A 19,489-nucleotide genomic window follows, 5' to 3' on the forward strand; every position below is an offset into this window, starting at 1 on the left:
CACGGCAGAAATAGGCGCCGTTGTGGTACCCATAATCTAGCCGGCATCCGGTGCAAAGGAGCCTCCCACTGGTGAACTACTGAATATAAGCAGTTTTTACTAAGGTATTTTTCAATGTAGATGAGAAATTCCTATTTGAAGATACCTCTCTTATTATATTTGGGATATGATTATAGATTTTTATGCACATACAGTTCCTCTGAAATAATTTAGTTCTACAGCAAGGTACTTGTAGTTTGGTGGGATCCCTGGATGGGTAAAAGTGTTGTCAATCATGTTTACTGAATTCGCTAAATTTTTTCCGAACAAACATACAGGACTCAAATATGTATGTGTCTTGATCATAACTAATTTATCAAACAGTCCGTAAAGCTCAAGCCGTTGAAAGCTGTTGGTACATTACTTGTTATGCCTACTACTCGCTAAACTCGAGTAAAAAACTGTTTTGTTAGACGAAATTTTATAATTCGAAATTATATTGTAGAGAAATATTATTTAAAAAAAAGGAAGAAGCCTACTGAGTTTCTTGCGGCCGGACTGAGCCATAATTTATCAAATGAGTAATTGACGGTCATTAAGTGATTTTAAACTCTATTTCGACATAAAAAAAAAATCATCAAATACTAAGAAATTAAACCTGACAGTATCTATATTTATTCTAAATGTTTCCTATTCCATTTCCTAACTGTATGGTAGAATACAGATGAAGACAATTTCGGTGAGAGATAACTCTTTGCGAACCCTTATTCATGTTGAACGCTAATCCTTTCTTTTCTGTCAGGACTTTTGCTGTTGAGTGTTTATAAACTTTTTATTTTAATTCTAATATACATAAGGATATTATGTTATTACACTCTAAGGTGTACTCCTTGTAAAAAAGAGTTTAAAGCGTCCCATATATTATCTAGATTCTTCAAAAAGTTCAAATTCAAATATTTTTATTCAAACAGGATATTAAAACACTTTTAAAAGTCAAAAACTACCACCCATTCCAAGAGGTATGCCTCACACCTGAGAAGAACGAGCGCAACAAACTCAACGGGCTTCTTTTTTTTATATATTTATTTATTTATTAAAAGGTACATCAACAGTACACACATATAACAATTAAATACAACAATATCTAGGAAATTACATTACTGATGCGAGTACCAATAATAGATGTACACAACATTCACAGTTGCTGCTGTGACTATTATTAATTATTACATACTTATTATTACTAACTATTAACTAATTACCAATATAATTTAAAATAAAATTTAATAACAATTTAAAGTTGATTATAGACTTTAAGTTACATAAGTTTAATTATTACATATAAAAGGAAAAAAGATATTTATTTATTTCTATAAATACCGAGTGTTTTTTATTTATTGTTAAGTTTCCGAAGATTACGTTTAAATTCTTGTAGACTATTGGAAAATATGTCTATGTTCACTATTTCTTTATTTATTTCATTGTACTGCCTAAGCAGCTAGTCGTGGTACTGGTGAAAATGAGCCTAAGTTTGTTCGATAGCATGGTATATCAATAATACACGAATTACCTTTACGAGGCATGTTGTGAGGGACGTATATTTTAACAGCTTCTAATAATTTAGTACAATAAATAATACCATTTATTAATTTATATAAGAAAACCAAACCTAAATTCTTACGTCAGTCATAAAGGGTGTTCAACTTAAAAAAATTACTTCTGTCACTATAAGAGCTTCTGTGGGATATACCCTGAGCACTGTATGCTAAATATTTAGTAAATCTCCTTTGTATGGTTTCCAGTTTTTGCGAGTGAATGCTATAGCTTGGGCTCCAGACTATACAAGCATATTCTAAAATACTTTTAACTAGAGTATTATATAAAGTGATTTTAGTATTGATTAGTCTGAAGTCTTTCGTGTTTCGCTTTACAAAAGCCAGCATTTGTGCACCTTTTAAAACTATACAATCTATGTGTGCCTTAAAGTTTAATTTTGATTATATAATATATAAAAACATGGTTACAATGTAAAATCGTACAATAAAATTTAATAGCTAAATGTGGACGGTCGCTCAATTCCAATCAATCAGTGGTATCAATCATTAAGAAAGTCATTTATGTTATAGTAACCTTTACCACACAAACGTTATTTAACAATTCTTTTAAATTTCGTAGTACATTTGTTTTGAACATTTTCTGGGATCTTGTTTTAAAAGCATATACAACGCCCCACAATAGGCTTACTAACTCGACTTAGCCGAGTAGTAGGCATTAAAGTTTATGTTTGTTGTTGGTGTTAACGTTATGGTTATGACAGTTTCTAGATAAAAAAAATTCTAAATTCACGTATGCGCCTATGAAGATACATAAAATTATCAAGAGCATATTGAGATGCAAGAGTCGAGATGTTTATTTCGTTAAATTTTTCTCACAATGATTCAATAAATACAAGCTTTGTTATAGTCCACAAAATATAGTTTATGGACCTGTATCATTGCGTGAATGTCTATTATCTATGTCTTTAATCACCAAGAGTCCAAGACTTATGTAACACAGATTTTAAGATATTACTATCAATTTGTACAACAAAACATGGTTTCGTCTTTGTAAAAACTACAAAAAACGTAACACATTAACTGCTAGATTAGATACTAGCAAAGAAAAGCGAACAATAATCGATTTAAATATTTTCATATCTGTCTAAGTCTTAAAACAATCAGTTTTGAGGATGTTTTTTTTTTTCAAATTTTAATGCTGGTTAAATTTAGAGATAAATTTGCTTCAGTTCAGATTGAGGGCTGTACATTAATATTGAATTTTGACGTTTAACTCACAATTTGTAAAATTTGACACGAACAGTCATGGAAATCGGAGATTGAGCGTTGTGTGGTCTTTTGTTTTATAGATCATAGCAGTAATATCTGACGACTCACGATAAAACTCAACCGATGGTAGGACTCACCTGATAGGCCTCATCCGATGAAAGGTTGTATTACTTAGACCACTGAAAAAGCATAGCTTCTTAACTCTGGTGTGCGTACACAAGTAACACAATATTTATTTTTAGAAGAACAAGTTTGAAAATTTGAATATTGTCACTGTAACAAACAAATGTACAAACAATTGAACCAATTCTAAGTACCTTTGGAACATCAAGATGGCTGCTGCCCATTTTTTTTGTACCAATATGGATATTATTTCCTACGTTTTCGGGATGACTGATAATGAATTTGAAATCCATTTATTATGTGGGATTGTCATTGTATTAATTTCAATTAGATACTTGGTTTTCGGCGTGTCTGAATGCGTCTTCGAAGTAGTTTGTGAAAATTATGTTGTGAATATATCGTGTTGTCCAAGATTCCTATCTCTCAATATTGAAACCGAATTCGAAAAATTTTGTTGAAAATATACGCAATTAATTGAAAATCCCATTCATCACGTATAAAATTCTGACCAAAATCTATATCAATTGAAATAATAACCGATAAAATTATTAAAAGATTTTTTTTATAAAACAATAAATATTATAATATAAAAGTAATTTTAATAAGTATTAAAGCAAATTGATCAATCTACTGGTTATTAAATATAATATCTTCTGACATTCACAATATTATTCGTAGCTGATACTCCCTTGGGATGGGATTGTTCAACATGGGTTCACATAAATCAATATTGACTTGGGCAAGGACAGTGGCTAGATATAACATGGTTTGTTCGGTAATTACATGTTTGGATCGTCATTGCCGGGTGCATTTTGCTATTTATCCCAACTCTGCAAACACATCGCAGACAATATTAGCATAATCCGATAATTAGCCTACATTTGATCAATTATAATAAATGATAATGACCAATATACATACATTATCTTGATACACATCAATTAGAATTTATATTGCAACTAGCTGACCCAGTAAACGTTGTATTGCCATATAAAGTAATATAAAAATTCAATAATTTAAATATTTAGGGTACAAAAATTTATGACGACCAATTCTCAGACCTACCAAATACATCATACATAAAATTTATCATACTACAATAATCATTATATTCAATTGCCATATTGCAACTCTATTGCGTGTCTGTGGATGGATTAGAATAATATTAAAATCGAGATACAAAAGTTAGTGTAGATGGGTGAAAATTTAAAAAAATATGTCAAATAATTAAAAAAAAAAAATGGGTGGACCACTGGTATTTAGGGGGGTGAAAAATAAATGTCCGATTCTCCACCCTAGACGATATGCAGGCTAAGATTCACGAAAATCGGTCGACCCGTTTCGGAGGAGTTCAATTACGTACACCGTGATACGAGAATTTTATATATTAGATTTATATTTATATTAACAGTGTTCAAAGTTATATCTTCGCGCTTCAACAAGGCTGCTGGAAACCCAAGCGCTGGCAGCTATTCCGGTCAACGGATCAGCCTTGCTATCCAACGCGGAAATGCTGCCAGTATTCTTGGTACGCTTCCTCGTAATGATAGTTTTAATTTTATGAAGTCATAGTATTGTAAATATAGTTATAAGATTTGTTTTGTTTAAATAAAATTTATTATAAAGGTAAATTACCAAACAAAATATAATGACTAAAAACATTTTCTATAAACCTTAAATATTCTTAAAACACAACATAAAGAAATGAAAGTACATTATGACACAGGTACATTTGTATACCACGTAAATTACATTGAAAAAGCTCCATTACAACTTATTAAGTTAAATTTAAATGGGTACAGCTAGGTCGGAGATTAGCCGGAGCAAAAAGACAAAAGATGGTATTGTAGTATAATAATGTAAATATTATAAAGTTAACATAAAGCTGAGATTAATTAAATATAATTAATTAATTAAATTATAATTAATTATTTAATTATTTACATTACATTATGTATACTAGATCATTCATTCCATATATTTCACTAATTCCTCGAACAATAATGCTGTTAAATTAGATTTTATATATTAAGTATTCACCATGAAAAAATGTGAAATCCTGTATGTTTATTCAGCATATACTATGTAAGTAATGTTTTAAGTTAGTAACTTGGTAATATTTTTTATTTTTTTAAGTGATTTCCCTCACTCCTTGGATTAAATATATAAATTTATTTTTTAATACAATACAATATTATTTTTACCAAAATTTATGGACTACGCGGGATTTGATTTCTTTCGGATTACATCCCAGCGCTCTACAAACTGTCAACCGTCCGCATGCCGCGTTATCCGTAAATCTTGGTATGATTTTGTTCACGCATGGAGAGCCACCCGAGAGCTAGAACGAATAGTATATATTAATTATGAAATTTTTTAAATGTATTTTATCAACAGACAAATAGATTTGGGAAGTTGTTTATTTTTATGTAGGTATTTATTTAATGTTAGTTACATATGATCTACATTTTGACTACAAAATCGGATATTCGGATGAAATCCAAGACAAATTGAAAGAAATGTTAAAATTTTATATGAGGATATATTTAAATTCATAAAAGAAGGCCATATATTGTAACCTGAATTACCCAATGATAAGAAATTCAAAAGTGTACCTAAAAAGTATTAATTGTTAACTTCAAACAAATATTAAGAAATATAAATATGAAACCTTAGTATACCACGACGTTAAAAGCCCCCTTTTCCAAGTTCCAAGAAAACATACGAAAATATAATTTCCATTGATCAAAAAAAATGCTTTATAAGCATTGAAACTCGTGGAAATTATACAAGGGGTGACACTGAAAGTTTAAAGAACTCGTAGCACTTTTAAACAATATAATAAAAAAGCTTAAATTTTGCAAACATTGCTCTTTGCCAACATGAGTATATATTTTATTAATTTTTCATTTGTTTAACGATTTGGTGGGAAATTTAAAATTACATGCGTCACGTCAGCATGAAAGAAAATTTTCGTGCAATGCTTTTTTTTATGATTTTCGATATCTTATATATAAAATTCTCGTGTCCCAGTGTTTGTTACCAAACTCCTCCGAAACGGCTTAACCAATTTGTTTGAAATTTTGTGTGTATATCGGGTAGGTCTGAGAATCGGCTAACATCTACTTTTTATACCCGTAAATGATACTGGATAATACCTCAATGTTTATATTACCCCTAAATGTTAATTATTACATTTTTTTGACAATTTTTTATTAAATACTTCTATTCACTTTACTTAAAAAATACATACTTCAAACCTAAAATTTTCACCCGTCTACGATCAACACCTATTTTTGTATAGCCATTTTTATATTATTCTATTGCATCCACAGATACGCAATAGAGTTAAAAGATGGCGATCGAATATAATGATTATTGAAGTACGATAAATTTTATGTACGATATAATATTTGGTAGGTCTAAGAATGGGTCGTCATCTATTGTTATACCCCAAAAATTTTGATTATTGATATTTTTTATTACTTTATATGGCAATACAACGTCTCTTGCCACTGTTTACAACTGGTTTAATTGAAATTGAAAAATATTTATTTCAGTTATAAGAATGGTACAAACATAATAGTGGATGTGACCTTCTGTTAAGTGAGGAATACCCGTGCCAGAAGGCCACGTTGATTTAATGAATTTAAATGTTGAAGGACCATAAATCTTACCTCGCGGATTATCTATGGACTATCGGGGATTGGTATGAGTAAAATTCAGAAATTTTTACACAGAGAATTGAAAGTTTGGAAACTTTGCAATCGTTGGATCCCTCATGAAGTGACAGCGGAGCAGAAGTGGGCTCGTGTGGAATGGTGCTCACAGATGCTAATGAAGTACGACCACGGACATTCTAATGCTGGTTATGACGTGTTATTGGTCGTGGGTTCAAAAAACCCGAAAAAAACAGCAATCTTGTGAATGAATGTTTGAAAATGAGAACAGGCCAACAAAAGTGAGGCAGGCGAGAAACGGTGGTAAAAAAATGATCGCATTTTTTTCTCAGCTACGTTTCCCATCTGCACAGTTCCATTTGAACATCAAAAGAGTGTTGATGCCGAGTGGTATTCTACAATTTGTTTACCCAGGGTGTTAAAAAAAGTTCGTGAAAGACGACCAAAAAGCCGCGTCCTCCTACATCATGACAACGCTTCTTCACACACGGCATTTTTAGCTTCCGAAAAAGTACAACTCGTCATCCATTATGGACATAGCTCCGACCTAGCTACCCTGTGGTTTCTGTATTTTTCCCAAAATCAAAGATTTGATGAGAGGTTTCACTTTTACCAATCCCGAAGAGGCAGTGATAGCGTTCAATCAGCACGTAGAAAATATGCCTAAATCTAATATATTAAAAGTAAACAAAGTACATAGGTAATTCGAATAAGCTGTGTAGTGTTGAATGAACTCGGAATAGTAGATTTAAAGTTCAAATGGCAAACGGTCAAAACCGCACAACGCAAATGCAGTGAAACCTCAATTTATCCCGCAGTTACGTTTGAATACTTTAGCGAAACTTAACGTTGATTTAAATTGAAAATACCTTATTACTCGGACGCATTATACATTAAATATAAAATACATTCGTTTGGACGGTCTGATAATATTTTTAACAGACTTTGAAGAAACAGCAAGATCTCAATTAAAATACATCATAAGCCTAAACTATATCTAAAAAATAACAGGTTCTCGCTTTTAATAAGAGTATACCCATATGCACGTATCACGTAGCAGTAATTATAGATAGGTATAGCAGTCAGCACATAATACACACAAATTTAGCATAAAAAGAAAGAAAAATGAACAACATAAACTTACCACATAACAAAAAAACAACCGGCTTCAAAAACACTATTCTGATAGAATAGCTATAAAGCACTAAAAAATATAAAATTAATTGCGGATTTTTAAACAATCTAATTATTAATCTGATTCTACTTACGATTATTGTAATTTTTGGAATCGTTCCGTTCCCGCCTCGGGCCCGCTATCGCCTCTCGCCTCCTCACGTCGCGCGTGCGACTCAAGCACATCTCACCTATGTATGTAGTTATAAGCCTACCCTGGCTGACACCGACTATTATAACTTGACGCTAGATTATGCCACACTTCTTCACACGTAAGTACATTTACCCCGCTAGCTAATGTGTGAAATAAATGTGCATGTTACGTCTCAGCTCCAAGTGAAGCAGATGAATTAAATCAAATCAAATCAAAATCATTTTAGTCAAGGAAATGACACTTATGAATGTCAAAAGTTTTCTTTTCTTTTTACATTTAACACCACTTCGGAAAAGTTTGAGCCTTAACGAGATGAAATGGCAAGAAACTCATTGCCACTCTTTTATATCATCATTTACCTATAGCTTGATCGTTTTACAATATATTATGTAAAGTGATGGAACAGAAATACAGAAACGTCAAATACTGAATGAGACCTTATACGAGTAAGTCAATATAAAATATGTAAATAAATAAGTATAAATCGTGATTTGTATGACTTCGAAAGAGCGCCTATAGTGACAGTAGAGAAGAAATTGGCGATCTTTAGATAGATGCATCACTCCACACACACCGTTAATAAGAACTGATACTTATTAATAAGTAGCCAAATACATAGAGTTAAATATTGCATAGAATATTAATTAATGTCTGCGTTTGCCAAATATATTATCAACAAATGATTTCATTCCTATATTGTAATTTAATTCAATATATTATAATTAATGTTCAATGAATATCAATATCGCTTCGTTTGGTGCCTAGTTTAGTAATAATGTAACAAATTAATTTCTATAATGCTAATAAATTACTACAATTAATAAACACAGACTAAGCTTAATTACTTACTAGTCAGCCAATCACACATCATTCATTTAGATTGTGAATGAATAGGAAGTTAAAAATGTAACCAATATGGGCTGCGATGTTAACTTTTACATTAGGTATTGTTATTTACGTAGTGATATTATGCTATATTATTATTGTTTTGTTTAATTTTTTTCTCTTGTCATGACTGTATATTTGTATTCTTTTGTTATCAGTGAAACAAACTTATTATCTATCTTATTATTAACTTAACTTATTATTATCATTTAGTGTAGATATTAAAAACTCCTATCGAGTCTTATCTTGAGAAGGTCTTGATATTGGGTAAAAATGTGCCTTTCTTCTTTCTTGTGTTCACCACTTAAAACCCCTTTTGTCGTATCACCGCTCTTCGACAACACTTCCTTTAAGGCTTCGTCTAGTATCGGAATACTGGGGCTCAACATGTCAAGCGATTGACAAATCCACAGTGTCTTGGAAGGTAAAGCCAAATTGACTTCGATGATGCTGGGCGTCATAAATAGATCACGGCAATACTTCAAGCCGACGCACATTCTAGCGCTCTACAAGGAGCAGGTCCGGCGACGTTATGGAGTATTGCTGTCATCTTTGGTCTGTCTCATCCAAGTTTTTCTCTAACTATTGCACGCGGCAATGCAGAGCTGTTCGAATTTTCGGTGACCCAGTGCTCTGTAAACGGCTAGATCACTTGGCATTGCTAAGAGATGTCGCTTCATTATGTGTCTTTTACCGTATTTATCACGGGGATCGTTCCGAAGTTTCCGGACAGCTGTTTGACCTGCCGCTGAATTCTTTTAGTTTCTTTTAGAACCCTTCGCACGATATTCCTCAATATCATCCCCACAATTCCAAATCTGGGATTTTTCCTGCTAATCAGAGAAATGCTTTATTTTTATGCGTTATTATTTTTCAAATGTGGAGAATTTTGTTATCTTTATACATTATTTGCGCCTCTAGGCTCCACGGTCCAAGTATCTCGACACCAAACGGCACAATGAGACTCACCGAGACCGACATATTTGCGAAGTTTGCCATCTTCGGCAGTCGAAGCAGCAGCCCCAGCACCATATGACGTAACATGGACACGAGAAGCAGTCAGAGTGTCGACACCAGCGCTCTTCCCCGTGTCCAAGCCACCAGTGTCATTCCCTCCGGACGCTTGGCATCGCGGCGGGTAACACCATTTGGCACTAAAACAGCTAGTATATTAAGAGCGGCGAATGCCCTGCGGATGACTAAATGTTATTTTTGCACATCTAAGTTAAAATAAGTAGTACTAATAATAACAGCATATGTATTTTACGAACTTAAATCACTTGCTTAACTCGGATTTTTTAGCTTGAATGTTATATTCATTCTGTTAAATTATTTTCCTATTCCGCAGCCTGATTTACTGTCCGTGTGTCTAGCGTGCAAGCCTGTATCCACCTTTAATAATAATGGAGGCAAGTTATTATTAACTTTTTCTGTAAGAAATCGTATAAAGTAACCAATATACATTATTATTTCTTTTTCATCAGAACGACACTGCTAGATTTAGACTTTTTAAACCTAACCTGCACTTTCATAAACCGATAATACACATCTCCAAAGTACTGTAAACTCAATAAAAACAATACGTACAATTGAATTCGACTTTTCGCAATAAGTAATACTATTAACAATAATAATAAACTATTTTGACATAGAATATTTAAACTACTCGTACGTTAGGAATCGTCCATGGGGACAATACGGATCAGGAAACATTACAAGAGGAAGTTGATGGATAAAAGATTGTGTTTGTTGGATGCAATTACCAATTGTGACAGTAATCACGACCATCATGTTCACGAAGCATCCTTAGTTACACAAACAATGAGTTCAAGCTCTAAACCTTACAAACAAATTTGTTATGTATATTACAGCCATTGTAAAATACTCTATTTGATTGAAAAAGTGGCCGTTGAGTTTCTTATAATATGTTCTTCTCACGAGCTCAACTTTTCACGAATATGTTATAAATTCAGTAGGTAATTTAAAAGCAATATTTATAGTGACGATTCCGAAGCGCTTAGTTTAAGCCTATTTGAATAAAGTTGATTTGACTTTGACTTTGAAGGAATGGTGTAATGAGTTACCGCGGATATTTATTTTCTATTTAATTTCTCGTTGAAAAGCAATTCCTAAAGCGGCGCCACGGACGAACGATTTCCCCGCGATGATGCGTCATCTTAGAGCCCCTAGGGCCCCACGGGCCAAGTGTCTTGACACCAAACGGCACAAAGATGTAAGACACACTGAGACCGATTTATTATGCGCATAATATAAACTGGAAACAGATTTTATATTTATTCGATGGCTGGAAGCCATATAAGAAGATATAATTCCCGTCAAGAGAATTGTTGCCATCCAGGCCAAAATTGTCTGGATTCATAATTCCACGTGATTATATTTCTAATGAAACCAATCTGAATGAAAGAGGAACAACGACAGATCATAATGTTGTAAAAGTGAACTTCCAGACGGCTGAAACAGTTCTCCCAGAAGTATGGAATTAAATGCTTTAAAAGTTGTTATTACTCTGCGCTTTTCAAAATAACTCCAGTATTTTTAATTAAACCTGCTTTTCAACGCAATCCGATAATGTTCTTTAAAATTGCAAAATAAAATAATAATAATACCATTAATTTATAATACGTTAAGTCATTATATACTTGAACTCAGTGAGCGCGATAAAGCCTACCTTTTACATCATTTCGAACCTTATGATGTCATTATACTAAGCACTCAAATTAACAGACACCATTATTACTTACGAAACAAAGCTTCCATGAAACACAACGATCATTGTAGGACTAGGAAAGGAATGAAATACTCTATATACCTATCTCTTATCAACCAAGGGAGGTTCCCTTAACTGGTTAGTTAGTGTGTTACATTTTGTGAATTAATCGTACTTAAAAGAAAATCTTTCTTTTGCAGTATTGACACTACGTTTACGGCGGATTCAACCAATCTGTAGTAGCTTTTTAGTCGCGAGTAACTACTGCTAATTTTTTTTTTCTTTTATTTGGGAAACATACAGTCTTAAACAAATATGACAATAAATGTGTGAAAACAAATAGACCTAGAGTGCCACATTTTGTAACAGAAATTATAAATTGTGTAGTGCTCAAAAAAGCTAGCAACTAAAATACTTATAGTAGACCGATTTACATAAACCGAAAAATGAAAATATCAAGTTTACATAATTTGCCGATACAATCGATTAACTTGTGAAGGGTATTATAACAGGAAAGGATATAAATTGTTTTATGTATAAAAAAGTTAGCAATAGATCATATTTTTATATAAAATTTACAATGCGGCAGCATAATACAAAGAATAATGAAAACAAAGATTACAGGATTAACAAATATTATTTTATGCTATAAAATGCAATACAAAATTAAAAAGGTAGCAACAAAAATACTTACACCTTTTGATACAATATATAAAAAATGAAACATAATATGAAAGAAAGATTATTTATTTAAATGCTTAGAGCTTCACCAATACTGTTTATTAAATTCATTAAAGGATAAATGAAAATATCAACATCACAAAATAAAGAGTTATAAATGTCTTAGGCACGTCGACAGAAACCGTTTTTAGTATAATTCGTTAATGACAAATTAGAGGTAAAATTAGAGGCAAGAAGAGTCGATGAGTCCATTTCTACGTCCATAATCTAAGATTAAAGCTTATTTTTTATTTAACCAACCACTAATCCAAGAATAATATAACTATTCTTATTTTACTCGTCCGTGATAACTATACGCGAGTAAATGTTAACACGGACAATTTTGGCGGTATAAAAGGTTTAACTGAGAATAACAGATGTCAGAGCAGAGATGTCACTTGTCACCTAGAATATGAAAAAAAATAAGCAAGCTGTCAACATTTGACATTCTAGTGTATTTACCTACAAAATTGAATTGTTATGGTATTTCATGTCACGTTAGAAGATACATTTGAACATGGATTCTTGTCGGTTTTAGCATTCGGTCACTATTTGTTCATCATTCACTTTTAAACCATACTATATTACTATATATACTAATACAGAGATAGCGTACTCCGCAAGTACGTTGGAAACACGGAAATGAAATATTTTTTTTTATAAATCCAGTTGTATCCGCCCTTAGTTGTACAAAGTCATACACATATTTACAAAACTATGCCACCAGTAGTTAGTTGTTGCAAGATAGATGTAGTAGAAAAATAATCCTGAATAATAAGGTATTCATTTCTCTCGCACATAAGGGCCGTATATAATAGAGGGTTTATGTTAACAATAGATATAGTAAAAAGGATTTGTATTATCCTTCATAAATGTCCAACTCTCTATCTAAATCAATCAAACTCGTCAATGGGACGAGACATCCTTTGTAAGGATAGTATTTTCATCATATTATTACAATAAGAGACTATTTATTACGTATATTCATTCCATACCAGTGGGAGGCTCCTTTGCACAGGATGCCGGCTAGATTATGGGTACCACAACGGCGCATATTTCTGCCGTGAAGCAGTAATGTGTAAGCATTACTATGTTTCGGAGTGACGGCGCCGTAGCTAGTGAAATTACTGGGCAAATGAGACCCAACATCTTATGTCTCAAGGTGACGAGCGCAGTTCTAGTGCCGCTCAGAATTTTTGGGGTTTTTCAAGAATCCTGTGCAGCACTGCATTGTAATGGGCAAGGCGTATCAATTACCATCAGCTGAACGTCCTGCTCGTCTCGTACCGTATTTTCATAAAAAAAACTTTCTTTATTTTTATTCATTTCTTTAAATTTTGTTCTTAATGATTCATCAGAAATAATCAATGTTCTTAATGTAACAGTTATTAAGGAATCAATACAAGAAGAGATAACAAGCAATGACAAACGTGTTAACAATCTACGGCTTGCCTCGTAACCAAATCTGTGAATAATTGGCAGTGAAACACAAATGACGATGTCGCCTTTGATCTAATACACGATCAATATAATATTATAACCTCTAACTGATAACAGCTGTTCCAAGACGATGAATATCGAAACATAACACAATCTTTTGTATAATAGAATCAATCGGAATTAATCTCCAACTAGATACCGCACGCGTAGTCGCGAAGTGTGGCAATTAAGTCTACGGCCCAAGTGAGCGTACTAAAGCCAGTCTCTATGTGATTTTGACGTGCCACGTGTCCTGTTAAACTTTGCTAATAATTGAAACTAGAATGCCGGGCTACGCAGTAAAACTTTGTTAAAAGAATACTACAAGAAATAAGAAAGATACTGGGATCACGTATATTAAAGTATATATTAAATTGAATAAAGTAAATTTGTATTTTATTAATTTCAATGTAAAGTAACACGAAGCGTTTGTTGCTAAGCGTGCAAAAGTATCAGTGGGAGGCTCCTTTGCACAGAATGCCGGCTAGATTATGGGTACCACAACGGCACATATTTCTGCCGAGAACCAGTAATGTGTAATCATTACTGTGTTTCGGTCTGTAGGGCGCCGTAGCTAGTGAAATTATTGGGCAAATGAGATTTAACATCTTATGTCTCAAGGTGACGAGCGCAATTGTAGTAGCGCTCAGAAGTTTTGGGTTTTAAACATTCATCAAGAATCCTGAGCGGTACAGCATTGTAATGGGCAGGGCGTATTAGCAATTACCATCAGCTGAACTTCCTTCTCGTCTCATCCGTTATTGTCATAAAAATAAAGAGAAAAACATCTCTAACGAACATACAGCAGGAGAGAAAAGGAAAGAGAATTTATTGACATATGACTGTTAAAATTTTTAATTGACAAGTCTTAAACAATCAGCCATGCTTAGAAGTATTTTATATAGTAGAAGGATAAATAGATATGAATCATAATTGAACACACATGATTCCACTATTAGGTCTTCTTACCACTAGTATATTAAGTAAGTCTATGGCAAATAGTACAAACACAGGGATGAAAATAGGGTTATTTTTTATTTAGATATATGGTAGAGTTCCATAAAGAGCTTGATGTGACTAAATCCCGATTTCACCATAGAAGTTAAACGCGATTAGAACACATTGAACTAAACTTACGCCTGTAAACGAGTTAACAGATTCAATTCTGATTTCACAAATACAAACTGAATGCAGTTATAGCCTAAACGCGTTTAAATGCTGATCGCCGAATTTTGGATGTTCTACATATTATTTAAACGCGTTCAATAGCTGTAACTATCGTTCTAATCTATTCTATTCATTTTTGTGGAAAGATCACAAGAACTGAGACAATGTCAGCTAGGCTAACAGGTCAATCAGTGTTTATTTATAACAGTTTTATAATTTTTTTATTAAATCTGAAACTATACAAGCTGTTATTAAAATGAGAATGATAAATAAATAACACAGGCATATTATAATTTTAAATATTTACGTTAGTATTAAGAGTGTTATTTAAAACTTAATATTATTTTTCTTAATATATTTACATAAAATATTTACAAATGGAGTAAAAACCAGGCAAAGGAGATACTTATATGATGTAGGACGGGGAATTTCAAGAGTTATAAAATTGTAGAAACATTGACATTTAACAATTCTGATATTTGATACATTCTTTTGTTTATGACATGTAAACTCAGTTTACGTCAACACGCTCAAAAGTTATTGGTGAAATCACTCTCCGCCTTATTCATAATGGTCCACTAACTTTAAACAGCCGCTAAGGAGTGTTTTTTCTCATTCTGACTTAGGTCAATAGAAGAAGACAGAATGAGAATTAGTAATGCTTTAAGTTAGCAGACTATTATGAATAAGGGGGTTTGTGTTTAATCAATATCAAGACTGGCATTTGAGCTCGTTTACGTAAAACTGAGTTTTATTTAACTAAGTTTGAAGTATCATTTTTTTTTATATTGAAACACTTTTACAAAAATTATCTTGCCCCAAACTAGGTATAGCCTATATATATGTATATTTACAATATACTTACTTAAACATACATAAATACTTATAAACATCCATGACTCTGAAATAAACATTCATATTCATCATATAAATGTTTGTACCTAACGGGATTCGAACCCAGGACCTCTAGCTCAGTAGGGTCACTAACGACTGGGCTATAGGGGTCGTCAATGGTGAAATTGGGCTTTAAATCCACGCAACATAATCGCGAGCGGAAGTCTACCAAGACATAAAATCAAAGCGCGTAACCATTTCTGCAGTTTATCGTCATTATCACACCCTCGACGATTCACTAACCTTTCAAATGAATTTATTACTTGATTGAGTAAAATGGAGTAGCAGTAATAGAGTGAAGGGCAAGAAAAGGGAAAGGAAAATTAAGACAGCGTTCATTCAAAACTCCTTTATCTCATTCTTTGTTTCAACAACTTGATAGGATAACCGCAAAACAAAGATTGTTATTTGATTTCTTTTGTAATACAATATTGCACACACTTTCACGTTTTAGATACTATTTTAATATATGCAATAGTAACACCGTTTCGCTATATAGTATCACTGTTAACTATTTGTAATATATAATGTCAAAAAAAGGGTTGAGCTAATGAGGAGAAGTAGCAAGAAACTCATTACCACTCTTTTAAATCATAATTCACATTTTCATCGTTTTACAAATCATTTCAATTACAATATAATATGTAAAGTGATGCAACAAATATACTCAAACGTCATATAGTCAATGCCTTACACGAGTAAGCCAAGAAAGTAAATGTAAATTAATACAAAACAAAAGTTATTGAGGATAGTAGCTGCATCATCCACCCACACCGTAAATTAATAAAGGTATTTTGCGAGCATTTTATAAGGAATAATAACAATATATATATATTATATTTTTAGTGGTTTTTGTTTGAGGCTCTTTCATGCCTAAGCCACTGACCGTATCGACATGAAACTTCCACCATTAACGCCACCAAAAGAAGCGCCCGTTGACGAGTATGACGCACGGGCCAGCCATCGCCTCCCACGACCATCTTAGAGGTAGATATTAATAATAACTTCAATACTTTAATTAACTAATTAACAGAACATGTGGCACGCCAAATTCACACATTGTCCGAGACTGGTTCGAGTACGCTTACTTGGGTGTAGTATTATTTGCCGCACTTTGCGGTATCTGCTGCTGGTGCGTCCACTGCTGGAAAAAGGCCTCCCTCAAAAATTTCCACGACGATCGTTCCTACGCTGCCCTCATCCAACGTATTCCGGCGATCTTGACCAGATCGTCGGTCCATCTTGTAGGGGGCCTGCCAACACTGCGTCTTCCGGTACATGGTCGCCATTCGAGGACTTTACTGCCCCAACGGCCATCTGTCCGTCGAACTATGTGCCCTGCCCACTGCCACTTCAGTTTCGCAATCGTTTGGACTATGTCGGTTACTTTGGTTTTCCTATGGATCTCTTCATTTTTGATTCGATCTCGCGGGGAAACTCCGAGCATAGCCCTCTCCATTGCCCTCTGAGCGACCATAAGCTTTCTCATAAGGCCCATAATTAGCGACCACGTCTGTGTACCATAAGTATTCACTGGCAACACACATTGGTTGAAAGCCTTCGACTTTAGATACTGCGGTATTTGGGACGAGAAGATTTTACGGAGCTTCCCGAACGCTGCCCATCCGAGTTGAATTCGACGAGTTGACCACCTTCTCGAAATTGGACCTGCCTAACTGGATTGTTTGTCCGAGGTAGACGTACTCGTCAACAATTTCCAGAGTACAGTTCCCAATTGTTATGAGAGTAGGTGCGACATGGACATTTGACATGATCTTCGTCTTGTCCATGTTCATTTTGAGTCCTACTCTTTGGGAAGCTGTATTGAGGTCATCGAGCATATGGCTTAAGTCTTCCATGGTCTCTGCCATGATTACGATATCATCTGCGAATCGAAGGTGAGTGATGTATTCGCCGTTGATGTTGATGACCAGTCCGTTCCAGTCCAGAATCTTAAAGACATCTTCCAACGCAGCGGTGAACAGCTTGGGCGATATGACATCGACTTGTCTGACTCCCCGCAGCAGTTTTTGACAATTTTTTATTACATACTTCTATTCACTTTACTTAAAAAATACATACTTCAACCCTCAAATTTTCACCCGTCTACGATCAACACCTATATTTGTATAGCCATTTTTATATTATTCTATTGCATCCACAGATACGCATAGAGTTAGAAGATGGCGATCGAATATAATGATTATTGAAGTACGATAAATTTTATGTACGATATAATATTTGGTAGGTCTAAGAATGGGTCGTCATCTATTTTTATACCCCAAAAATTTTGATTATTGATATTTTTTATTACTTTATATGGCAATACAACGTCTCTTGCCACTGTTTACAACTGGTTTAATTGAAATTGAAAAATATTTATTTCAGTAACAAAAATGGTACAAACATAATAGTGGATGTGACCTTCTGTTAAGTGAGGAATACCCGTGCCAGAAGGCCACGTTGATTTAATGAATTTAAATGTTGCAAGCACCATAAATCTTACCTCGCGGATTATCTATGGACTATCGGGGATTGGTATGAATAAAATTCAGAAATTTTTACACAGAGAATTGAAAGTTTGGAAACTTTGTAATGATTGGATCCCTCATGAAGTGACAGCGGAGCAGAAGTGGGCTCGTGTGGAATGGTGCTCACAGATGCTAATGAAGTACGACCACGGACATTCTAATGCTGGTTATGACATGTTATTGGGCGTGGGTCATCATCTTGTGAATGGGTGTTTGAAAATGAGAACTGGCCAACAAACGTAGCTGAGAAAAAAAATGATCGCATTTTTTTCTCAGCTACGTTTCCCATCTGCACAGTTCCATTTGAACATCAAAAGAGTGTTGATGCCGAGTGGTATTCTACAATTTGTTTACCCAGGGTGTTAAAAAAAGTTCGTGAAAGACGACCAAAAGGCCGCGTCCTCCTACATCATGACAACGCTTCTTCACACACGGCCAACAAAACTAAGTCATTTTCAGCTTCCGAAAAAGTACAACTCGTCACCCATTATGGACATAGCTCCGACCTAGCTACCCTGTGGTTTCTGTATTTTTCCCAAAATCAAAGATTTGATTAGAGGTTTCACTTTTACCAATCCCGAAGAGGCACTGATAGCGTTCTATCAGCACGTAGAAAACATGCCTAAATCTAATATATTAAAAGTAAACAAAGTACATAGGTAATTCGAATAAGCTGTGTAGAGTTGAATGAGCTCGGAATAGTAGATTTAAAGTTCAAATGGCAAACGGTCAAAACCGCACCACGCAAATGCAGTGAAACCTCAATTTATCCCGCAGTTACGTTTGAATACTTTAGCGAAACTTAACGTTGATTTAAATTGAAAATACCTTATTACTGGACGCATTATACATTCAATATAAAATACATTCGTTTGGACGGTCTGATAATATTTTTGACAGACTTTGAAGAAACAGCAAGATCTCAATTAAAATACATCATAAGCCTAAACTATATCTAAAAAATAACAGGTTCTCGCTTTTAATAAGAGTATACCCATATGCACGTATCACGTAGCAGTAATTATAGATAGGTATAGCAGTCAGCACATAATACACACAAATTTAGCATAAAAAGAAAGAAAAATGAACAACATAAACTTACCACATAACAAAAAAACAACCGGCTTCAAAAACACTATTCTGATAGAATA

Source organism: Leptidea sinapis, chromosome 11, assembly GCF_905404315.1.
Source record: "Leptidea sinapis chromosome 11, ilLepSina1.1, whole genome shotgun sequence".
Lineage (NCBI taxonomy): Eukaryota > Metazoa > Arthropoda > Insecta > Lepidoptera > Pieridae > Leptidea > Leptidea sinapis.